The following is a 13,729-nucleotide window of genomic DNA, read 5'->3' as shown; positions in this document are numbered from 1 at the left end:
AGAGGAAGCAGGCCCACACACGCCTTTGATGCGGGGGACTCTGCCCCCTGCTGGCTTCCCGGCTCCCCTTCAGCGCCCGGCCGAGAGCCCGGTGGCTCCGACTGAGGTCAGAGCCGGGAGAGGAGAAGGAGGGAGCGAGGCGGAGGCGCCTCGGGAGGGGGCCATCGCCCACTGGGCAGTCTTCCCACCGACGATTAGGCTTTGTCTTCAAAACAAGTTAGAGGTGGTGGCTTCTGCTTTGGAGCCCCCTCGCTTCTCTTCCCGGCCCTCCCGTCTTCGACTTCCAAATTAGGAGCTTAGGAAGGGCAGGGGGCGTGGTGGGGGTGGAGGTCCTTCTGGAGCTCAAGGGAGGTCCAGTCATCCAGACTTGGCTTTCTCATCGATCCCTTTCCCCAGAGCCTGGTTACTGCTGGCACCTTTGGATCCTCGGCCAATTCTCTGCTTCGCCTACACTTGGCGTGCGGTGTACCAGCTTCCCTGGATCACCATGGAAACAGGAGCCTCTGCATCCATCCCAGAGCTGATCTGTGAAGCTATGAGAAGAATCTGGAGGTGTGTGTGTGTGTGTGTGTGTGTGTGTGTTTGGGCGGGGGGGTAGAGAGATAAAGGAAGGGCAAAAGGGAAAAGGTTCAGAGAAAATATGGAGAGAGAGAGAAATTTGGGCGAAGGGGCGGGATTGCTTTATAAGGGTTATTGAATAACTAGTACCCTGTGGATGTGGAGAGGGTCAGCTTCCCTGACAGACCATAATTGCAGTCCTCTCATAGTCAGTCCGAACTGGCCAAACCTCCTCACGGACTGTCAGTTAGTAGCCATGTAACTTTGAGTGAGTGACTTAGCCCCTCTAAGCATCACTTTTCTTATCTGTAAAATAAAAATAATAGCAGCACTCCACAGGGTTATTGTAAAAATCAAGGAGGGGTGATTCATATACAGCACTTAATACAGTGCTTAGCACATAGTGAGTGCTCAAAGATGTAGTTATGGTTGTACATGCTTGTGTATCTTTAGTAACGATTTCTGTTATTTCTGTATTTTTCCTCTGCTGAATCAATCGCCAGCTCTTCAATAATAATACCTTAAAAATAATTTAGAATTTTTTTTCTCAGCTTACTGCAACCTCTGCCTCCTGAGTTCAAGTGATTCTCCTGCCTCAGCCTCCCGAGTAGCTGGGACTACAGGCACATGCCACCACACTCGACTAATTTTTGTATTTTTAGTAGAGACAGGGTTTCACCATGTTGGCCAGGCTGGTCTCAAACTCCTGACCTCAGGTGATCCACCCGCCTTGGCCTCCCAAAGTGCTGGGATTACAGGCGTGAGCCACCACACCTGGCATACTTGGTAGAACTTTTAAAATCATGTCATCCTTGTGCAGGGACCATGCTAATCTCTGTATCATTCCAATTTTAGAATATGTGCTGCCCAAGTGAGCACTGCTTTACAATTTTCTTTCTCCTTCCCTTCCTTCCTTCTTTCCTTCCTTCCTTCCTTCCTTCCTTCCTTCCTTCCTTCCTCTCTCTCTCTTTCTTTTTCTCTTTCTCTTTCCCTCTCTGTCTCCTTTCTTTTTTTGAGACAGTCTCGCTCTGTCACCCAGGCTGGAGTGCTGTGGTGCAATCTCAGCTCACTGCAACCACCACCTCTGCCTCCCAGGTTCAAGCGATTCTCCTGCCTCAGCCTGCCAAGTAACTGGGATTACCAGTGTGTGCCACCACACCCAGCTAATTTTCACATTTTTAGTAGAGACAGGGTTTCACCATGCTGGCCAGGCTGGTCTTGAACTCCTGACCCCAAGTGATCCACCCGCCTTGGCCTCCCAAAGTGCTGGGATTACAGGCATGAGCCTCCGCACCTGGCCTCTTTTCTTTTTTTTTTTTGAGACAAAGTCTCACTCTGTTGCCCAAGCTGGAGTGCAGTCAGTGGCGTGATCTTGGCTCACTGCAACCTCCACCTCCAGGATTCAAGTGATTCTCCTTAGCCTCCCGAGTAGCTGGGACAACAGGCACGTGCCACCATGCCCGGATAATTTTTGTATTTTTAGTAGAGATGGGGTTTCACTACGTTGGCCAGACTGGTCTCGAACTCCTGACCTTGTGATCCTCCTGCCTCAGCCTTCCAAAGTGCTAGGATTACAGGCAGGAGCCACTGCACCTGGCCACTTCCTTTTTTTAAAGACAGGGTCTCACTGTATCACCCAGACTGGAGTGCAGTGGCGCTATCATGGTTCACTGCAGCATGGACCTCCCAGGCTCAGGTGATTCTCCCACCTCAGCCTCCCAAGGGGCTGGGACTACAGAGGCACGCCCCTATGCCTGGCTAATTTTTTGTGCTTTTTGTAAAGACAGGGTTTCCTCCTGTGGCCTAGGCTTACAATTTTCAAGCGGCCAGGCGCGGTGGCTGATGCCTGTAATCCCAGCACTTTGGGAGGCTGAGGTGGGTGGATCACCTGAGGTCAAGAGTTTGAGACCAGCCTGGCCAAAACGGTGAAACCCCATCTCTACTAAAAAATACAAAAATTAGCCAGGCGTGGTGGTGCAGGCCTGTAATCCCATCTACTTGGGAGGCTAAGGCAGGAGAATCACTTGAACTGGGGAGGCGGAGGTTGCAGTGAGCCCAGATCGTGCCACTGCACTCCAGCCTGGGTGACAGAGACTCTGTCTCAAAAAAACAAAAACAAAAACAACAATTTTCAAGGTGTTTTTACACACATTTTCTCATTTGGCCCACTCCAATCCTGAAAAATACGAAGGGATTACTCACCCCACTTTGCAGATGAAGATAGAAATTCAGAATTTAACCTTGTTCAAAGGCTTGTCTCTGACCTGGTGCTAAATCTTAGGGTTCTATAGAGCCAGGATTCAGTGCCCCATCCACTTACATCCTTTCTGTGTCTCTGTTCCCAGCATGGTGCCACAAACAGCACCTCATCATTGTTTGGTACCAGTCAGCACCTCATTGTTTGGTGGCATTGATTCTGTGGAGCAGACCTCTCAGGGAAGAGCTAATCCTGAAATGCGGGCACTTGGGTTTGACCATGAAGGAAGGAGAAAATGCTTAATTTAAAAAAAAAAAAATATATATATATATATATATATATATATATATTTTTTTTTTTTTTTTTTGAGATGGGGTCTCGCTCTGTTACCCCGGCTGGAGTGCAGTGGTGCAATCTCAGCTCACTACAACCTCCGCCTCCCAGGTTTAAGCAATTCTCCTGCCTCAGCCTCCCCAGTAGCTGGGACTGCAGGTGCCTGCCACCACTCTCAGCTAATTTTTTGTGTTTTTAGTAGAGACACAGTTTCACCATGTTGGCCAGGCTAGTCTCAAACTCCTGACCTCAAGTGATCCACCCGCCTCAGCCTCCTCCTGTGGCCTAGGCTTACAATTTTCAAGCGGCCAGGCGTGGTGGCTGATGCCTGTAATCCCAGCACTTTGGGAGGCTGAGGTGGGTGGATCACCTGAGGTCAAGAGTTTGAGACCAGCCTGGCCAAAACGGTGAAACCCCATCTCTACTAAAAAATACAAAAATTAGCCAGGCGTGGTGGTGCAGGCCTGTAATCCCATCTACTCGGGAGGCTAAGGCAGGCTAAGGCTGGGATTACAGCTGTGAGCCACTGTGCCTGGCCGGGAATATTTTTAATGTATATATTAATATTTTAATATTAAGATATTTTAATTATAGATTTAATAGCCTTTGTGAAAGAGTGAGACTCTGTCTCAAAAAAAAAAAAAAATTCCCACAGAAGAAGGAATGACTGACTGCTAATGGCTAAGATTTCTTTATGTTCTAAATTTGAAAATGTTCTAAATGTTGTAAATTTGGTTGTGGTGATGGTTGCACAAGTGTGGGAATAACTAAAAATCATGAAATTGTACATTTTTTTCATGCCTCTGAGACAAGTTCAGGAATCGTACATTTTAAATGGGTGAATTGCTTGGTATGTGAATTATGTCTCAATACAGCTGTTATTTTTTAAATTCACACACATCAAATCCCAGGCCCAGATGTGGCACCAGTGGATTCTACCAAACATTTAAGGAAGAAATAATGCCAACTGGACAGAAATGCTTGCAAATAATAGAAATAAACAGCTGGGCCCAGCGGCTCATGCCTGTAATACCAGCTCTTTGGGAGGCCAAGGCAGGTGGATCACTTGAGCCCAGGAATTTGAGACCAGCCTGGGCAACATGGTGAAACCTCATCTCTACAAAAAAATACAAAAAACTAGGCAGGCAAGGTGGCATGCACCTGTAGTCCCAGCTACTTGGGAGGCTTGAGGTGGGAGGAGTGCCTGAGTAGGGGAGGTTGAGGCTGCAGTGAGCCGTGATTGTGCCATTGCACTCCAGTCTGGGTGACAGAGTGAGACTGTCTCAAAAAGAAAAACAAAAATAAAAACAAAGAAGAAGAAGACAGAAAAGAAAAGAAAGGCTACTCTCTTCAATTCATTTTATTAGACAAACATAATCTTGATATTAAATCCCATAAAGACATTATAAGAAAGAGGGGTAGGCACAATGGCTCACACATATTCTCCCAGCACTTCAGGAGGCCTAGGCGGGACGATCGCTTGAGACCAAGGGTTCCCAACCTGGGCAACATAGTGAGACCTTATCTCTAAAAAATATTTTTTTTTCTAATTAGCCAATTAAAAAATATTTTTAGGTTCAAGTCTACAGTCCTAGCTACTTGGGAGGCTGAAGCGGGAGGATCTCTTGAGCCCAGAAGTTAGATGTTAGTGAGCTGTGATCATGCCACTGCACTCCAGCCTGGATGATAGCAAGACCTTATCTCAAAACAATAAAATAAATAAACAAAAATTTCTGCAGAGACACATTCAGGTAGGTAGATTCATTGGCTGGCTTCAATTTTATTCTTTTTTTTTTTTTTGAGACAGAGTCTCTGTCATCCAGTCTGGAGTGCAATGGCACCACGATCTCGGCTCATTGCAACCTTTGTGTCCGGGATTCAAGCAATTCTCCTGCCTCAGGCTCCCTAGTAGCTGGGATTACAGGTGCTTGCCACCACACCTGGCTAATTTTTGTATTTTTAGTAAAGACTGGGTTTCACCATGTTGGTCAGGCTGATCTCAAACTCCTGACCTCAGGTGATCCGCCTGCCTCAGCCTCCGAAAGTACTGGGAATACAGGCGTGAGCCACTGCACCTGGCCAATTTTATTCTCATATGTCCGCAACAAACAGAACTTTGTAAAGATACCATTTACATTTGAATAAAAAATATCAAGTACCTTAGAATAATTCTAACAAAATATGTTTAAGATATCTAGCAGAAAAACTTTACCAGGCGACACCAGCCTGACCAACATGGAGAAACCTCGTCTCTACTAAAAATACAAAATTAGCTGGGCATGGTGGTACATACCTGTAACCTCAGCTACTCAGGAGGCTGAGGCAGAAGAATCACTTGAACCTGGGAGGCAGAGGTTGCAGTGAGCCGAGATCATGCCATTGCACTCCAGTCTGGGCAACAAGAGCGAAACTCTGTCTCATAAAAAAGAAAGAAAGAAAAACTTTACCATGCTTGGTGGTGGCTCACGCCTGTAAGTAATCCCAGCACTTTGGGAGGCTGAGGCGGGCAGATCAGCTGAGGTCAGGAGTTTGAGACCAACCTGGCCAACATAGTGAAATCCTGTCTCTACTAAAAATACAAAAAATTACCTGGGCATGGTGGCAGACACCTGTAATCTCAGCTAGTTGGGAGGCTGAGGCAGGAGAATCACCTGAACCCAGGAGGCGGAGGTTGCAGTGAGTTGAGATTGCGCCATTGCACTCCAGTCTGGGTGACAAGAGCAAGAGTCCGTCTCAAAAAAAAAAAGAAAAAGAAAAAATTTGTAAGAGGCCGGGCACAGTGGCTCATGCTTGTAATCCCAGCACTTTGGGAGGCCAAGGTGGCAGATCACTTGAGATCAGGGGTTCGAGACCAGTCTGGCCAACATGGTGAAACCCCATCTCTACTAAGGATACAAAAATTAGCTGAGCGTGGTAGTGCATGCCTGTAATCCCAGGTACTGAGGAGGCTGAGGCAGGAGAATCACTTGAACCCAGGAGGTGGAGGTTGCAGTGACCCAAGATCATGCCACTGTGCTCCAGCCCGGGCAACAGAGCAATACTCTGTAAAAAAAAAAAAAGAAAAGAAAAAGGCCAGGCGCAGTGGCTCACGCCTGTAATCCCAGCACTTTGGGAGGCTCAGGCAGGCGGATCACGAGGTCAGGAGTTCGAGACCAGCCTGACCAACATGGTGAAACCCCATCACTACTAAAAATACAAAATTAGCTGGGTGTGGTGGCGTGTGCCTATAGTCCCAGCTACTCAGGAGGCTGAGGCAGAAGAATCTCTTGAACCCAGGAGGCGGAGGTTGCAGTGAGCTGAGATCACGCCATTGCATTCTAGCCTGAGTGACAGAGCAAGCCTCCGTCTCAAAAAAAGAAAAAAAAAAAAAAGAAAAAAAGTAGGTCAATGGGATAGAATAAAAAATCCAAACACAAACCCACACATAGATGTACACTTGATTTATGACAAAAGGGACGACAGTGTAGAGCAGTGAGGAAGTATCTCCAAGGCATATATAAAAATCACAATAACAAAAATCAACCCAGGTAAATTGTACATATAAATGTTAAAAGGCAGAACAATAAAGACTCTAGAAATAAGGTAGAAACCTACCTTCATGACTTTAGGATAGAAAAAAGACATCTTTTTTTTTGTAAAGACTTCTTAAACAGTATGCAAAAACCAAATAGTAAGCCTAAAGAAAAAGACTGATACACTTGACTACATTTAAAAATTATTATTTTAAATTTTTGTGGGTACATAGTGGGTGTATATATTTATGGGGTACATGAACTGTTCTGATACAGTCATGTAATTGACTACATTAAAAGTTTTAAATATTCTATTAGCCCAAACCAAACAAAACGCTATTAAAAAGGTGAAAAAAACGGTTGAATATTATGGTATGTGAATTAAATTTTTGAAAAAAAAAATAAAGTGAAAAGGTAATTCATAGACTGGGAAAAGAAATTTGAAACACATATACTGATAAAAGACTTACACATCCAGAATACTGTATAAAATGAACTACTATAAATCAGTAAAAGACACACAATCTAACATAAAAATTGGCAAGAACCTTGATTAGATACACCACAAAAGAGGATGTTCAAATGGTAAATAAACATGAGAACGAGCAAATCCGGATTTGTCTTCTCTATACACAATGCTTCTGCCAAAACTACCATCCACGGATTTATAGGACGTTTCATTCACCTTCATGGTGTTCCACACAGCATTGCTTCTGATCCGGGAATTCATTTTACAGCAAATGAAGTGTGGCAATGGGCCCCTGCTTATAAAATTCACTAGTCTTACCATGTTCTCCACCAGCTGGAAGCTAGTTTGACAGAATGATGGAATGACTTTTTTTTTTTTTTTTTTTTGAGACTGAGTTTCGCTCTTGTTGCCCATGTTGGAGTGCAATGGCATGATCTTGGCTCACCGCAACCTCTGCCTCCCGGGTTCAAATGATTCTCCTGCCTCGGCTTCTTGAGTAGCTGAGATTACAGGCACGCGCCACCATGCCCAGCCAATTTTGTATTTTTAGTAGACATGGGTTTTCTCCATGTTGGTCAGGCTGGTGTCGAACTCCTGACCTCAGGTGATCCGCCCACCTCGGCCTCCCAAAGTGCTGGGATTACAGGTGTGAGCCACCGTGCCCGGCCTGGAATGACCTTTTGAAAACACATTTATGCTATCAGCTAGGTCACAACACCTTGCAAGGCTGGAGCATGGATCTCGTCTTTTTTTTTTTATGGATCTTTAGAAGACTGTCTATGTTCTGAATCAGTGTCCAATACATAGGGCTGCTTCTTCCACAGCCAGGATTCATAGGTCCAGGAATTAAAGGATGGAAATGGGAATGGCACAATGCACAATTACCACTAGAGCCCCACTAGCAACATTTTTGTTTCCTGTTCTTCCAGTCTCATGCTCTGCTGGCCTAGAGGTCTTAGCTCCAAAGGAAGAATGCTTCCACCAGGAGACACAATGATTCCATTGAAATGGAATAGACTGAAGCCTGGCCACTTTGGGATCCTCATGGCTCTGTGTCGGCAGGCGAAGAAAGAAGTTACTGTGCTGGCTGGTGTGATTGATCCTAACTAGCAATGAAAAATTGGAGGCTGGGCACGGTGGCTCATGCCTGTAATCCCAGCACTTTGGAAGGCCAAGGCAGGCAGATCACCTGAGGTCAGGAGTTCACGACCAGCCTGGCCAAAATGGTGAAAACCCATCTCTACTAAATACAAAAATTAGCCGGCCGTAGTGGCGCATGCCTGTAATCCCAGCTACTCAAGAGGCTGAGGCAGGAGAATCATTTGAACCTGGGAGGCAGAGGTTGCGGTGAGCCGAGATCGTGCCATTGCACCTGTAATCCCAGCTACTCGGGAGGCTGAGGCAGGAGAATCCCTTGAACTGGGGAGGCGGAGGTTGCAGTGAGCCAAGATCACACCACTGCACTCCAGCCTGGGCGACAGAGCAAGACTCCATCTCAAAAAAAACAAACAACAACAACAAAAATAAATAAATACATAAAAATACAAAAATTAGCCAGGCATGGTGGTGCACGCCTCTATTTCCAGCTAGTCGGGAGGCTGAAGCAGGAGAATCACTTGCACCCAGGAGACCAAGGTTGCAGTGAGCTGAGATTGCACCATTGCACTTCAGCCTGGGTGATAGAGTGAGACTCCATCAAAAAAGAAAAAAGAAAAAATTGGAATATTACTTCACAATGGAGGTAAGTATGAGTATATCAAGGAGATTCCTTGATATACTAAGGAAGATTCCTTAGGTCATCTCAGTATTACTGTGACCTGTGATTAAGGTCAATGGAAAACTAGAACAAAACAATCCAGGACTACTAATGGCCCAGATCCTTCAGAAATGAAGCTTTGAGTCAGTCCATCAGGTAAAGAAACAGGTAAACACCTGTTAAGGTGCTTGCTGAAGGCAAAGGGAATATAGGATAGTAGTAGAAAATGGTAGCTATTAATACCAGCTATGACCACGTGACCAGTTATGGAACCTAGGACTATGATTGTCATGAGTATTTCCTCGTTTTGTTATTTATATGTTTATGTGTGTGTATATCAAGCAAATATCTTCGTTTTCTTTTCTCTTTTATTCCCTCACAATGTAACATAAGATGTATTAACTTTATGTCATAGTTTTAAGTATTATTAATTTTACATCATAATATTTGAGTTATGGGATATGAAGAAGAGTAAACATCACTCAAGGATTTTACCTCCTCTTCTGAGGAAGGGGTTAGTGTTTTATTTTTCTTTTTGAGACAGGGTCTTGCTCTGTCACCGAGGCTGGGGTGCAGCATCAATGCAAAGCTTCGAAATGCAGCCTCAAGTGATCCTCCCACCCCAGCCTCCTGAATAGCTGGGACTACAGGTGTGTGCCACCATGCCCAGCTAATTTTTTTTTTTTTTTTTGAGACAGAGTCTTGCTCTGTTGCCAGGCTGGAGTGGAGCGGCACGATCTCTGGCTCACTGCAACCTCCGCCTCCCGGGTTCCAGCAATTCTCCTGCCTTGGCCTCCTGAGTAGCTGGGACTACAGGTGTGTGCCACCACGCCCAGCTAATTTTTATATTTTTATGAGGGGCTTCACCATGTTTACCAGGATGGTCTCGATCTCTTGACCTCGTGATCCGCCTGCCTAGGCCTCCCAAAGTGCTGGGATTATAGGTGTGAGTCACTGCGCCCGGCCCGTAATGGTTAATTTTATGTGTCAACCTCACTGGGCCATGGAGGGCCCAGACATTTGATCAAACATTAATCTGGAGGTTGGGCACAGTAGCTTGTGCCTGTAATCCCAGCACTTTGGATGGCTGAGGTGGGAGGATCACTTGAAGCCAGGAATTTAAGACCGGCCAGGGCATCATAGCAAGACCCAGTCTCTACAAAAAAATTAAAATAAAAAAAGTTGGCTGGGCACGGTGGCTCATGCCTGTAATCCCAGCACTTTGAGAGGCCAACGTGGGTGGATCACGTAAGGTTAGGAGTTCCAGGAGTTTGAGACCAGCCTGGCCAACGTGGTGAAACCCCGTCTCTACAAAAAATACAAAAATTAGCTAGGCATGGTGGTGGGTGCCTGTAATCTCAGCTACTCCGGAGGCTGAGTCAGGAGAATTGCTGAAACCTGCGAGGCGGAGGGTGCAGTGAGCCAAGATTGTGCCATTGCACTCCAGCCCAGGCTGACAACAGCAACAGCAACAGCAAGACTATGTCTAAAAAAAAAAAAAAAAAAAAAAAAGCTGAGTAAGGTGGTGTACACCTGTAGTCCCAGCTCCTCAGAAGGCCGAGGTGGGAGGATCCCTAGAGACCAGGAGTTCGAGGTTGCATTGAGCTACAGTTCCATCACTGTACTCCAGCCTGGGTGACAAAATGAGTTTTCTGTCTAAAGAAAAATATACAAAAAAAATTATTCTGGTTGTGTTTATGAGGGTGTTTCCAGATGAGATTAACATTTGAATTAGATTGAGAATTAATTAGTGGTAGATTGAGTAAAGCAGATCACCCTTGTAACATGGGTGAGCCTCATCCAGTCATTGAAGACATGAATAAAACAAAAAGGCTGAGTAAAAGCAGCTCCTCCTGACTAACTGCCTAAGCTGAGGCAGTCTTTTCTGGCCTTCTGACTCGGACTGAAACATTGACTCTTCTTGGACCTTGAGCTGGCTGGCTTTTAGTCTAGAACTACACATCGGTTCTCCTAAATCTCCAGCTTGCTAATTGCAGATCTTGGGACTTCTGAGCCTCCATGATAACACCGATTGCTTATAATAAATAAATACACACATCCTATTGATTCTGTTTTTCTGGAGAGTTCTGAGTAATGTATTATATTTCACATTTAAAACAACTTGCCGGGCGCGGTGGCTCAAGCCTGTAATCCCAGCACTTTGGGAGGCCGAGGCGGGCGGATCACGAGGCCAGGAGATCGAGACCATCCTGGCTAACACGGTGAAACCCCGTCTCTACTAAAAGTACAAAAAATTAGCTGGGCGCGGTGGCGAGCGCCTGTAGTCCCAGCTACTCGGGAGGCTGAGGCAGGAGAATGGCATGAACCCGAGAGGCGGAGCTTGCAGTGAGCCGAGATTGCGCCACTGCACTCCAGCCTGGGCGACAGAGCAAGACTCCGTCTCAAAAAAAAAAAAAAAAAAACAACTTTTTTGGGGCACATGTTGCATATCACATAATTCGCTTTTTTTTTTTTTAGATGGAGTTTCGCTCTTGTTGTCCAGGCTGGAGTGCAATGGCACGATCTCGGCTCACCACAACCTCCGCCTCCCGGGTCCAAGCGATTCTCTTGCCTCAGCCTCCTGAGTAGCTGGGATTACAGGCATGCGCCACCACGCCCAGCTAATTTTGTATTTTTAGTAGCGATGGGGTTTCTCCATGTTGGTCAGGCTGGTCTCGAACTCCCGACCTTAGGTGATCCAACATGGTGAAACCCCATCTCTACTAAAAATACAAAAAATTAGCTGGGTGTGGTAGCGGGTGCCTGTAATCCCAGCTACTTGGGAAGCTGAGGCAGGAGAATCGCTTGAACCTGGGAGGTGCAGGTTGCAGTGAGCCGAGAGCCGAGACTGTGCCACCTCACTCCAGCCTGGGCAACAGAGAAAGACTCAGTCAAAAAGCGGGGGGGTGGTGGGGAAGAGAGGGAGAAAGAGAGAGAGAGAGAGAAGGGAAAGGAAGGGAAGGGAGAAGAAAAAGTAATCTACTTTCTGTCTTTATAGCTTGGCCTTTTCCGGATATTTCATATAAATGGAAGCATACAATACATAATCACTTGTGTCTGGCTTATTTCACTGAACATAGGGTTTTTTTGGCTGGGCATGGTGGCTCACGCCTGTAATCCCAGCACTTTGGGAGGCCAAGGTGGGTGGATCATTTGAGGTCAGGAGTTTGAGACCAACCTGGCCAAGATGATGAAACCCTGTCTCTACTAAAAATACAAAAATTAGGCAGGCATGGTGGTGCACACCTGTAGTCCCAGCTACTCGGGAGGCTGAGGCAGGAGAATTTCTTGAACCCGGGCGGTGGAGGTTGCAGTGAGCCGAGATCATGCACTGCACTCCAGCCTGGGTGACAGAGTGAGACTCCAGTCTTAAAAAAAAAAAGGGGGGGGGGGGCGTTTGTTTGGTTTGTTTTTGTTGTTGTTTCTTTTTGAGACAGGGCTGCTCTGTCACCCAACTGGAGTGCAGTGGCTTGATTATGGCTTGACCTCGGGGGTTCAGGTGATCCTCTCACCTCAGCCTCCTGGGGTAGCTGGGACAACAGGTATGCACCATCACGCCCAGCTAACTTCTTTTGTATTTTTTGTAGAGAAGGGGTTTCGCCACATTGCTCAAGCTGGTCTCAATCTCCTGGGCTAAAGCGATCCTCCCGCCTCGGCCTCCCAAAGTGCTGGGATTACAGGTGTGAGGCACAGCACCCAGCCTGCATATTCTTTTTGAGGTTCATCCACATTGTAGCTGGTATCCATAGTTTGTTCTGAATAATATTCCATTGTATGGACGTAGCATATTTTGTCTACTCATTCACATGTTAATGGACATTTAGGTTGTCTCCAATTTTTCCAATTGGGCTATTATGAGTGAGACAGATAAGAAAATTCCTGTGCAAGTTTTTGTGTGTATACATGCTTTCATTTCTCTTAGGCAGATCCCTAAGAGTGAAATTATTGGGTCACATGGTAAATTTATGTTTAACATTTTAAAAAATTGCCAAACTGTTTTCCAAAGTGGCTACACCATTTTACATTTGTACCACCAATATATGAGGGTTCTCGTTTCTCCACATTCTCTCCAACACTTATCTTTTTAAAAAAAGTTTTTGTTGCTGTTTGCAGTTTTTACAGTTTTATTTAAACACAAAACATGCACATGAGCTGTCTACTCATTTTCTTTGCTGCGCAGCCTGGGATTGGGGTTGGTGACTCCGATAGCCAGCTGGGCAGCTCTTTTCTACGATGGCTTTGCAGTTCTTGGAGGAAACATTGTGAGCGATCTCAGCACAGTAAGATTTGTTGCACAACAGCGGCACTTGCAGCTCCTTGACGTTGTGGACCAGGAGCTTCCGGAAGCCACTGGGCAGCATGTGCTTTGTTTTTTTTGTGGCTCCTATAACCAATATTGGGCATCAAGATCTAACCCTTGAACCTTCTACGAACCCTGTTGTCAATACCTCTGGGTTTCCGCCAGTTACGCTTAATTTTGACATATCAGTCAGACTGGTGCCGGATAAACTTCTTGGTTCTCTTTTTGACGATCTTGGGCTTCCCAAGGGGTCTGAGGAAGGTTTATAAAAGTGCACTGAGGGGAGGCTGAGACAGGAGAATTGCTTGAATCCGGGAGGCGGAGGTTGCAGTGAGCCGAGATCGTGCCCAGCCTAGGCGACAGAGCAAGACTCTATGTCAAAGATATAGATAGATAGATAGATAGATGATAGATAGATAGATAGATAGATAGATAGATAGATAGATAGATAGATAGATAGATAGATAGATGATAGATAGATAAAATGCACTGAGGAGACAGGTTTTTGAGAGTTAAAAGGACCCTCTCAAAAACCGACCGCGGTCCTCCACTGGGTAGGGGGCGCTCCAAGACAGGGACTCTTCTAGCCCGTTGCCTCTCCATA

General features: G+C 45.9%; 1 non-coding gene and 1 pseudogene across 1 annotated transcript; both read right to left on the bottom strand.

Annotated features, from left to right (window-relative positions):
* Nucleotides 1-1,335: 1,335 nt before the first annotated feature.
* Nucleotides 1,336-1,437, bottom strand: LOC129492370 (U6 spliceosomal RNA). Its single transcript, XR_008660831.1, has one exon. It is a non-coding gene; the product is annotated as a U6 spliceosomal RNA (small nuclear RNA).
* A 10,779-nt stretch (nt 1,438-12,216) lies between these two features.
* LOC129491641 (large ribosomal subunit protein eL32-like) lies at nt 12,217-13,728 on the bottom strand (annotated as a pseudogene).
* Between the last annotated feature and the right edge of the window lies 1 nt (nt 13,729).

Source organism: Symphalangus syndactylus, chromosome 10 (assembly GCF_028878055.3).
Source record: "Symphalangus syndactylus isolate Jambi chromosome 10, NHGRI_mSymSyn1-v2.1_pri, whole genome shotgun sequence".
Taxonomy (NCBI): Eukaryota; Metazoa; Chordata; class Mammalia; order Primates; family Hylobatidae; genus Symphalangus; species Symphalangus syndactylus.
The sequence above is the reverse complement of the archived record's forward strand: the minus strand, read 5'-3'. Positions and strand labels throughout refer to the sequence as shown.